The sequence below is a fragment of the Coturnix japonica genome, chromosome 1 (genome assembly GCF_054131305.1).
Source record: "Coturnix japonica strain WE chromosome 1, WE-NBRP24, whole genome shotgun sequence".
NCBI lineage: Eukaryota > Metazoa > Chordata > Aves > Galliformes > Phasianidae > Coturnix > Coturnix japonica.
In genome coordinates, this window is record NC_140663.1 from 118,397,447 (window position 1) to 118,408,957 (window position 11,511).

Below are 11,511 nucleotides of genomic sequence, written 5' to 3' on the forward strand. Positions count from 1 at the left end.
CTACATCAGGTGTAGTAATTAGAATCAAATACTAAGAAGGGAGACATTGGGATTAAAACATTCTCTCTTGTAGGTACATATTACTAACACAAGATTCAAAATAACAGTTTGCGAACAAATTTTGCTTGAAAGCAACATGGAAATTAGTGTTTTTTAATAGCTTCCCCCACTTAAATAATTAACTGGGCAGAATCGAAGGATAGTTATTTCTGGTACTCCAAATCATACAGCCATTCTCTCCCTGTTCAGTTGAAATTCTTCTTTATGTTCAGAAGCAAAATAAACGTTCTGTTCCTTTCAAAGCATTTACAAATACTGAATTAACCTCCTGCAAGCTGTCCAGCCCTGCTGCAACACTCAGTTGGGCAGCCATCATAACATCTCTTTCGTACGTAAGAGAGAACAGCCCAATTCTCACAAGCAATTTCCACTGTCTGCAACCCTTCCAGCATTTCTCTACCCTTGTACCTCACCCTCACACGTGATACATGGCTTTGGAAGTGCTCTCTGTGAAACCATGAAGTCCTTATATTCTTACTAACACAAGTCCTGACCTACCAAGATTCTTATTTCTCTCAAATCTTCTGCAAGATGAGTGAAAAGAGGCACCAGAAGAAACCATTTTAAAAACATACTCATGAAATTCAAAAGCTTCTAATCCTTTTATTTCCTGCTTTTCAATTTATACATTCTTTATCTTTAATTTATGTTTGCTTTAGCAAGACATTCAGTAAACTAGCTGTGCTCAAAACATTAGCATACCCATAAGAAGTCAGTACATGAAATAAGAATACATTATTTTTCCTTATTTCAGAAACCAGTTAATACATACTGACTTCTTTTTAGACATCAGTATAATCCAAAAACACTTTACCTGGGTTTACTCATTTAGGCAAGAGAGCATCATGGCTTCCCTTTGAATGACATGCCTGTTCCAGATCCTGTGAGCTGCACTAAAGCGTAGAATGGAAGTCCTGGTTACTAGCTGATTCAGATGAAACATCATGCCTCTTTCTCACCTCCACAAACAAACAAAATACCCAACAAATCAAAGCAAAACCACAACAAAACCAAAGCAAGTCAAAATGTTCAGTAAAAGATTATGTGTATCTGGGAGTCATTCTAAACAAATTGCAGGTCAGAGTGTTTTAAGGAGAAGCAGCAGAGAAAGCAGTTTAGGCCTATGCAGTTTAGGCATAGCCTTTAAGGTTTCTTCTGACTTGTTATTATGCCAAATGACACTGTGAGATGCTAATGCTAATGCTAACATCCCGAAATGAACTCACACTTGGCAATAAACTAATGTCATCTAAAGTCACTAGAACCTAGAAATAGAAAGCAAATTAAATATGAATACCAGGAAAGGAGTTCAGAAAACTACTTCTAATCCAAAGCTGAAGTGTGCTAACCCTCTTGGACTGGGTAGGTCCTCCAACTCGATTTTGTGATTGTTGTTTTGGGGCTGTTCTTTAGCATAAGAGAAATCTAGTATCTTGTCAGGGCAGTATATGAGACTGTGTTTTGGTATTATGAAAAGTTAATTGTTTTATTAGAACATACGGAGTCTTCTTTCCATCATGTTTTCTGCACAGGAATAGTTTTTCCACCACTGCCAGGACTGTTGAGCTGATGTTTCCTGAAGTTCTAACCCCTCTAACAAGCAAAAACTGCAAATACCAGACAGTAAAACTGATCCTAATATAATGGAACGAGCATCTGTTGCATTGTCTACCACACAGACAGTCAAGCTAAAGTCCTGTGTCATGTGCAGCTCTTGAAAGGTTATAGGATGACTGGTTACACCATCTGATGGATTTAAGGACCTTCTCATCTCAGATGAACACCCAGAAGGCTACAGATATTTGAGTTCCCCTATGCAGTCAAATTTCAGTATTAGGTAGCTTCTCTTCATTGTTTTTTATAAATTTTATGTTAAACCGAGGATTCACAAAGAAGAGACATATTCAACAACTTGCCAAAGCAATTTTCCTATTACATATCTTTCAATCAGGCCATTGATGAACTCAGATCAGCAGGAAGAAACACATTTTATATTGTAGTCATAGTGCAAAAAAAAAAAAAAAAAGAGTTTATTTTTTTACTGTATTTGTTTTGATTGCAGTACTGACAAGTAGTTTCAGTTGGGAGTAGGAGACCAATGTGTTAAAGCTGTGTAGATGCATAGGAAGAGACAGCTATTGCTGAAGAATGGATAGTCTAGGGCAAAACTAATCATGGATCTGAAAAACAGACCTGGCAAATTGTCTAAGGATAGGTAATAAGGTCTGCAAGATGCCACAGGTTGACTGTATCTCTTAGAAAAAAAACACAATGGCTGCCAGTTCACATATCCCACTTGTTTTGCTCTACAACCTGCACACTGTTGCCTTATAAAAGTTATGCTAAAAAATTGCCCCTAGACACTGCATGAAGCATGCTGAATGGATCTGAAGTTTATTGGAAAGAATGCACCTTCTACTTCATTTACCTCTCAGCTGTGAAAGAATATAATTGAACATGCTTTGCTCTTTAGTGCAATTTGTTCATGAACATTGTTACACTGAGAGCAAGCAGGAATAAAAAGCACTCCTTCCTCAACCATGGAAAGAATGTGTGCACATTCTTACACGGGCTGTGTACAGGAAATCGTTCACAAACCTTCAAAGGTATTGATGGGGGAAGGGAGGAGGGTGGAATGGCATTCCTTGGGTAAGAGCACATGAAAGTCTGGTCAGATTAGTGTAATATATTACACAAATGTGACACAAAAATGTTCATGGATTACACTTCCTTTGCTGTATCATATTAGCACCTCATCACCTCAGCCTACCACTAACAGATGCTAACAAGATATGAGAAGAGGGCTAGAATACACTGAGGTTTCTGTCTCACATTAGCAAGTGTGCACTGTGATGCTGCTTGCCAGCATGTGATGCACAAATTACCAATGCATATTCTGTGAAACTAAACAAAACAAGACATTGCCATGAAAAGTGTGTTTACAGTGTGCTGCAAAGTGAAGAAGTGTGCTCTATAGTGGGGAAAATCTAACCCAACTCCTGCAAGATCACTGAGATAAGGAGTACTTTGAAGCTCCTTACTTGCACTCCCTAGAAATACACTGTTTCTGTTCAGAGAATTTCTATTCTTAAGAAAGTCCTAAGGCATAAATTTACTCAAATTATGTAATTACAGCAGGCTTCTTATGGATTTTATTCAACTGGATCTTTTTCTTTGCAAGTATAGTTAGCCTTGGTGTTGAATCAAAAGAAATAGAAAAGCATTAGCCATGTGCCAGTCCAAGCTCTAGTAACGCCTCTGGGAGATTTTGACTCAATAGAGATTCTTCCTTATATCCAGCCCTATGATTCACTAAATATGATAATATTATACATACATAGCAGCCTTATTATACTGTGTAATTAAATTTTAAAGGGACAGAAGACTGCAGATACACATGCTCACATTTGCAGAATAAAACCCACTTTTGCTCCATACAGCCTTCCTTGCCACACAGAGACATTCAGGGAAAAAAATGTGTGTGCTTATCTGAAGATACATTTCCTTTCCACAAGGAACAGATGAAATTTGAAGTTGCAGAAAAAGAAGACATACAGTTTTCTGTCTCATGTTTTACTGTACGTGAACATTAATAACTGTAGTAAAGACTGAAATAACTACTATGTACACAGGGTTAAACTCTGAGCAAAATAAAAGTTTGTTTTTGTTTTGTTTTAATACATTTAGATGAGGGAAATACATATGACAGGTACAATCTCTTTGGCTTTCACTCTCTCAGTGGTTCTTATGCCAAGGCCTTTAGTGTAGTAAGGTTGTGATTATGTTGTTTCTTGTTCTGTCTAGACATATGTGCAATATATACATTGCACACAAATGGGCTTGAGCTAATTATTTTTAAATATTGTGTATGCTTTTAAAAATAGCAAGCAGAAATGGAACTGCCTAAATAGACTGTGGGTCACGTTCTGTTTTTCCCCAGGCATTAAAAAACTGTCTGATCTTTTCTTGAAAACGTTGTTGAGGGGGGCAAAGTAGAGGGAAGATTTCCTCCTCTGCTGTTCTGTGTTCATCACAGTTACAGAGCTCCAGGTTGAACAGAACCTCATCTGCTGAACATGAAGTTGTAGCCCCAAAGGATTTATTTTTTTTACTTGTGATGTTTGGACACAGACTTGTATTTATTACCGTGGAACAATGTGCTTGCCAAACAGCTGACATATAAGTTTATGAAAACTGATTATTTATAAAGCAAAACATAACACATATTGTTTCACAAGGATTTAGCAGGAGGAAAACTGTAGCTGCTGGTGGCATTGCAGCAAAGACAGCATTTCAGGTCCCAAAAGGTACCTTCCTTCAGGGACTGAAGGCACCAGCAAGGACAAAGTCACTTCAATCACATGGAAGTGTTGGAGGAGGCATAAAGCACCAAGATCTCAGTGCTGCTGTCACTTGGCCATAGGAGGCTGACAGTCTCTGCTGCTTCAAGGAGAGGCTGGGCTCCTTCCATTACTTTTGTCATTACATTACTGCAGTGCACCTGCTTTTTCCTCAAATAGTTTCACTGTTGAAAGCATCCTACAGCAACAAGAGAATTTCAAAGATCAGAACAAGAGCAACATGCTGAATCACAAGGAGCTGACAAGCCCAGTGTAATGAATTTTGCACATCTAACCACTCTGGATGAGTAGGTGCCCCAGGATCAGATTGCAGAAGAGTGGCAGAGGTTGGATGAGGAGCCAGAAACCCTAATTTCCAGTTCTCTGCCCATCCCAGAGATGAAAACACTTCACACATTCAATTTTGTAGCTCATTCCTATTGCCAGTGTAACATATTCAAAAGAAAAAAAAAAAAAGATGGAAAAAAAGTATAAACATTTGTGGATTTTAATTGAAAGGCATGAATATTAAATAAAAAATGAGAGTGTTTGTCACTACAGTTCAGATTCCATTTTCTCTGTCACCCAAAAAAGGCACTAAGTGAGGATCCCAAGACATGCTGCCAAGTGTGTTCGCTCTCCAAGGCTTTTTCCTATGGAAAGCTGGAATGGAGAGGTTTGAGTTTTCCTCACATGTTATTTGTTTATTTGACTATCCACAATTGACATCGTGTCAGATGGTTAATGAATGAATCTGGTTTTATGGCTTTTGCACGTGTTCCTAGAGGTCACTGTAGGCATATTTTCACAAATTAGAAAAATAAATAAATTAATTAAACTTATTTTCTACTGGGAACCTGAGCACCTGAAATAACAACTATTTTCTCTATGTATGTAGCTGTGCTCTGCCACATTTTTCCTTGCTTTTTGGCTGGGAAACTGTTCTAGCCATTAGGCTGCAGTCAAGTGCTGCTGTGTGACAATAACTTTATTAGCTCTCATGTACAAAGATAGTCAGAAAGCTACCAGGTACTTCCAAACGGCACTTTTTAATTCATAGAATCATCGAATTATAAAATGGCTAGAGCTGGGAGGGATACCAAAGCCTGTCCAGTCAGTGGGGCTGGGTGATTTATTTATTTGTGGAGAAGGAGACAGACACATTTTCAATGTTTATTTTTCTTTAAAGAAGACAAAAAGAAAAACAAGTGAAACACTTCAATCTCCTTGTGGAGATAAATAAAAAAAAAAATATTAACAAACATGTATTTGCTACAAATGAGAAACCTTCAAAATGTTTAATTAAAGAAACTTGGCTGTTGGGTGTCACCAGAGACCTCATAGGTTTGCCACTGAATAAGCACCTTGGAGAGCTGATGGCTTCATCACATAGCTCCAGTGCCACAGCCAGGCCCGGGTGGGTGCCATGATATACTGATCTTACATGGTGAGGTTCTGGTAGCAGAAGAGCTGCAGGGGAATCCTCTGGTGAGCGGAGGATGGGAGCAGTGGGGCAGTGCTGGGAGGGCTGAAAACTGTGGGAAGCCCACAGGGAGTCGAGAAGGATGGTGTTGTGGGAAGGACCCATGTGGAGTTGGGGCTGAGAGTGGACAGAGTGGTGCCAGAGATGGAAGATTATGGACTGACCACAGAACTCTCCTCTTTGGCTTTCTTCTCTTTGGCTATATCATTCTCCAACAGGTGTGTATGAGATGACACTGCAAAACAAAAACAAACAAACAACAACAACAAAAAAAACAACAACCAAACAAACAAACAAAAAAAACCCTTTCTTATATAGTAAAACAACAACTCTTGTGACTTTTGTTCACATTAGCACATCCCAAAATTAAACCACGTTTTTTTCCCTTCAGCTCATACCCATTTTTGTAACTCTCTGGTCACATTTTATAGACAACTACATAAAACATTCACACGCTGTAAAATACTGGCATGGTGCATCTTGTTTTCTACATCATTAGAAGCCAGATATTTGTTAAAACTGAGATTTTAGCATATATTATGTGTATACACAGCTACATCTTGGGTGAAAGAATTGCAAGAAACCCCTCTTCTCCCCTCTACTATTTCTTTATCATCATCATCTGCCTTTTGTGTTCTTCCTCATAGATTTAAATTAACTGTGCATTCTCTAAACATGTAGGTCTTCCTGGGAGGGCAGAGGATCTATAGCGCATTCCTGAGGTGAACAGTTATCTGGGCTGGAACAGGAATCCCCATAATCATTATCACACCAAAGACTTGTAATTTAGGAAAATGAATTGTTCCAAACTTCAGATCTGCTCATTAAAATAATAATAATAATGAATATAAATTCAAAAAGTAGCTTTGAAAATTTCAGCCCTTCTGCAGTCTTACATAATCTGAAATGTTCCATAAAAGAAATTAAAAAGAAAAGCGTAACACTAATACAAACTAAATTAGTAATCTTTCTTATAGGTGGAGATAGAAGTGTCTTTTCTGCCTATTTTTCAAATCATCGGGAAAACTTCATTGTGGCTTTTACCACTATATTTATTCAACCTCTCTCTGAATAATTGTTCAACAGAAAAATTTCATGAAACTTTAGATTAGATCCAGATGAGAAATTGCATTTATTTAATGTTGATTTTTTTTTTTGTAAAATTCACTTAGAAGTCACTCCTTCATAATTTTTTTTTTCCTTCTTTTCAAAATACTTAAAAAACTATGCTAGTATATCTATTAACATCATGGGAATTTTATGGTTAATAAATACTATTCATATTCCTCGAACACAGATTTGACTAATACACTCTGTTCTTACTGACATCACATTCATAAATGCACATTAACTGAATGCAATTTAAAAGAAAAATATTCTTAATTGTTTCAATAAAATAACTGGAAGAAACTGCAGTATTTGGTACATTTCCCTCTCTTTTTTTTTTTTTTTTCCCTACAGAGTTTGTTGTTTGTGATATAAGTTACATAATTTTCCTATATTCGATCCACAACATAGTGTAATTCATTTGCACTGTGGCATATTTGAACAATGTCATTAGTGATTATTGGTCTGTCCCATTACATTATTTTGGTCCTGTTGCCACATAACTCTTGAGCTCACAGAAGAAAAACCCATCTTCAATCATATTGAAACATATTAGCTTTTTTTCTTGCTTTTTCATAAGCAATAAGATTGTGCAAATTTTCCTGTAAAGCTAAGGCAATGGGGGTATAAAAGCAGATGAAGACAATTCATTTGAAAATCAAAGCAACGCTTACAGAAATATGTTGGCAGAATTCACCGGGCTCCATTTCAGAGTTGTTTAAACACCATATAGAGCAGAAGAGGAACAGGACTAATGGTTTCTCCTGGAACCAGTTCAATCAATTAATCTGTCTCTTTTTCCTTGCTCGTTTAATTACCACTGTGAAAAAGCAGGGGGAATTAAATCACAAAATAACCATTCAGATAACATGATGGATCTAATTGAAGTCTTTGTAAGTGATCGGATCCTGGGGTAAAGCTGGAGCAGCCTCATCCCACCCAGTTGTGTGCTGGCAGTACTCACTGTACTGGCTGCTGACTTTGGAAGAGCATTCCTTCAAGAAGACCAACATTTTTTTTTGCCTATGTGGCTCAAAAGTAGACTGCTTACACAACTGGAGAAACCTGGCAGCAGGGGACGTAGGGGCACTGCTACGTGCAAGCAGGGCAGCCATGGCCAAGATGGTCTCTTAGGGCAAGAGGGGAAGCTGGGATAATGGACACATCCTCATCAAGCAGTGTTGAATGAAAACACTGATTTTTTTTTTTACCCCTTATTTCTCATATTTCTCATTGCACCAGTACACTGCCCATCCTGCCCTGCAGAAGACCTCAGGCCGCCCTGCTCTGGCAAGAGGTGCTCTCTGCATGTACCTTGAGAACAGCCTCCTAGTCTGGGCCTGGTTTGAGGCTAGAACCACTACACCTTCAGAATCCAGCAGCTCTGCCTTCCCTGAATACCCATCTGGGATGTGGTGATGGAATAGGAAGTTCCATCACCCTGAGCAGCTGACCAGGGCAGGGCAGACCCAGCACGGACACAGTGGGCAGCTCCACACTGCTCTCCCGTCACCATTTTTGTCACTCTTCATAGCCTGTTCAAGGAGAAATCAAACTTCCCTTCCCTTCCCTTCCCTTCCCTTCCCTTCCCTTCCCTTCCCTTCCCTTCCCTTCCCTTCCCTTCCCTTCCCTTCCCTTCCCTTCCCTTCCCTTCCCTTCCCTTCCCTTCCCTTCCCTTCCCTTCCCTTCCCTTCCCTTCCCTTCCCTTCCCTTCCCTTCCCTTCCCTTCCCTTCCCCTTCCCCTTCCCTTCCTTCTTTTCTCCTCCCCTCCCTTCCTTTCCTGAGAGTCAAACTCAGGGATGTTATTAAACTCAGAGATCCCAGCACAGAGCTCCCTCACACACCTCTGTGTGACCTGGTGCTGGGACGTGTGTCTGGGACAAAACAGCAAAACATGGCAGAGCATCCAGGGGCAACACCAGGAGCAGTGCTGGGGGCACTGTCAGGGCCATAAAGGATGAAGACAAGCCTGTCATGCTTTCCCACCTTTCCTCTCAGAAGCATCAGAGCTGCGAAGAGCACCACTGATTTCCTTCCCACTGCTCCCTCCTGAAAGAACGTCGGCATTATTTAGAGTTTAGCTTTTTTTTTCCCCCCCCCTTACCCCTCATTGTGTTTTGATGCAAAGACAACGCAGGTGACGCAGGTGGCACCCACCCCTAGCCCTCCTTGCTCACGGATGGTGCGGCCGTGGGTAACCCCCGGGTTCCCCCGGTAGAGGGCATTCAGCCCACGCCGATCCGTCAGACCCCGTTACGGCACCAGGCGGCGGCATGCACGGTCCGAGTATGATCTGCGGACATGGACGAGTGTACGTATATTGTATGAATTTCAAAGGAGTTTACTCAGAACATTTCTTTTTATATATGTGCTTTTTTATTCCTTTCTTTTTCTTTTTCTGTTTTCCTCAGCCGTAGGTATCAACCACCCCCATCACCCCTCCCGGGGTAATCAATTTCCTGAAATTCTTCAAGACTTCCTAAGCCCTAACAATGAAAATCATAACCAGCAAGCCGTTTAATTTCCTTATTGTGTTATTTAAGGAATAAGACATGACAAGGTTTGTGTTATGCTGGGATATCACCATGCCTCAGGTGAGTTGTGTTAGGCACGAGGCCGAAAACCAAGAGCAAGAGCCACCTGAAGGTGGGAGCTGTCCCAGAACACGGTGTTTTTTAACATTATTCTGTGGAACTGAACGAAAAGAAAGAATTAAGGCAGAAACACAGAAAGTTAAAAATATCTGCCATTTTGTCATACAAGAAGCAATACATCTCATGTTTAATCTTCATTTAAATTTTCCCTCTACAGGCTTAAAAGTTTTATATTTATATATATAGAAATTATATATATTTTGATTTATATATATAAATTTAGAATGAGCAGTCTCTTAATATCCTATTTTCACTATTTTCACAAATATTTACATTTATATTTTGGAAATAGTTTACAATTTCTACCTAAATTTCTAAACTAAACTCACAAAAGATAGAATTAAAATTACCAACATTTCAGTTTCAAGTTCACCTAAATACAATTCTGCATTTTTTTTTATTTCTTTCCTGTATTTCTTTTTTAGCTTAAGAAAATGTATGGCTCTTAAAAATAAAGCTTTCATCCTAGCTACAGAGCACTTTACTTAGTAAAAGGAAGTTGTTTCATGTTTCTCTTGTCAGATATGTTATTATTTTTCTTACTGTCTGTTTTCTGTCTTTTGTCACCTGACCATAAGCAATGTGTATCCCACGTTTGTCTCTGAAACATTCCTCCTGGTTCAATTTCTACAGCAACAGTAAAATCAGTTAAATATCCTGGAAGAGAAACAAAATGAGTCATTCCTATTTGCATTAGGAGAGGTGCACTGCAAGTGCATTCAGTGGAAGGAATCTCCTTTTTAGGCAGAATTCATGTTTAAAGCCAACCTTTGTAGCCTATGGAGATGGTGGTATATCTCAACAGTTATACCGGGACAAAGGAATTCTTGGTGCTGCAAAGCAGTCGAGAGGTATTTCACAAAGCTGTGCCTCAGCTTCAGCCTTTCCAACTCACGCTTTAACAGCCACAACTCACATGGAGCTATACATGTGAAACCGTTTGCAAAATAAGGTGCTTGGCTTTATTTATTTATTTCATCCATTAGCCATAAACTCCTTAAGGGCCTTAGGGAAGGAGAGACAGAATTCTGAGGCAGTCACTGACTCAGAATAGTGACTTCATTGAGCTGAATGTACAGGAACCTCCGAATTAAGCCCCACTAGAAAAAGCCAGACACATATACAAAGTATGAGGGGAAAGAAACAGATGGGAAAAGGAGCCCTACAGTGTGAGATGAGGGTAAAGAGAGACAGAAGAGCAGTAATGTGCACTGGGAGAAGAGAGAAACAGGAAAAAGAGGTGGGAGAGAAAACCAACCAACAAGGTGACTTAACAGACAAAAGCTAAGAGTGTCATGAAATATATAAATACGCCTCTTTTTTTCCTAGAAATGTAACAGAAGGGTTGGAAAAAGAAACACGAAGTCTTGTCGGAAAAGTTTAATTACATAGCACCTATTCAATAACGTATTATTAAATATAAAAGTCACCACAAAAACAAGAAGCCACAGCAGTATCCAGCAATTTAAAGGTACCTCAGCATCAAAGGCTTGGTCTAGTTGGAGGATATTATCTTCATACTCCAGTGGAAACCCACTGATCACCCACCTAATGAAGTGAAGCAGGAAAAGAAGCAATTTAGTTCCATAGGACAGAGTCAAGATATGATCTCTTAGAACAGCTGGAGCTCTTGGTGCCACTTGACAGCAACATGTGAGGGTGTTTGGTTGCTATTTGTAGACAAATCCAGTGACTCTATAATTTTAGATAATTTGTCTCTACTCACCATAATAAGGAATTACTTCCATTGTGCTGGAGTCAAAATAACATGGAGAGCTCTATTGGAGTCCATCCTGACAACTATTTATGTTAGTCAAAGGCAAAGTACACTATGTACTTTTGATTATAGCTGTGCCATTCTCATTGT

The 11,511-nt window shown here is 39.2% G+C and overlaps 1 long non-coding RNA gene across 1 annotated transcript; it reads right to left on the minus strand.

Moving 5' to 3' along the window:
• Positions 1 to 5,927: 5,927 nt before the first annotated feature.
• On the minus strand, positions 5,928 to 11,195 carry LOC107306166 (uncharacterized). Its single transcript, XR_014947661.1, has 4 exons — positions 10,188 to 11,195; positions 9,168 to 9,283; positions 8,977 to 9,039; positions 5,928 to 7,810 (listed from the first exon to the last, which is right to left on the minus strand). It is a non-coding gene; the product is annotated as an uncharacterized LOC107306166 (long non-coding RNA).
• Positions 11,196 to 11,511: the final 316 nt, after the last annotated feature.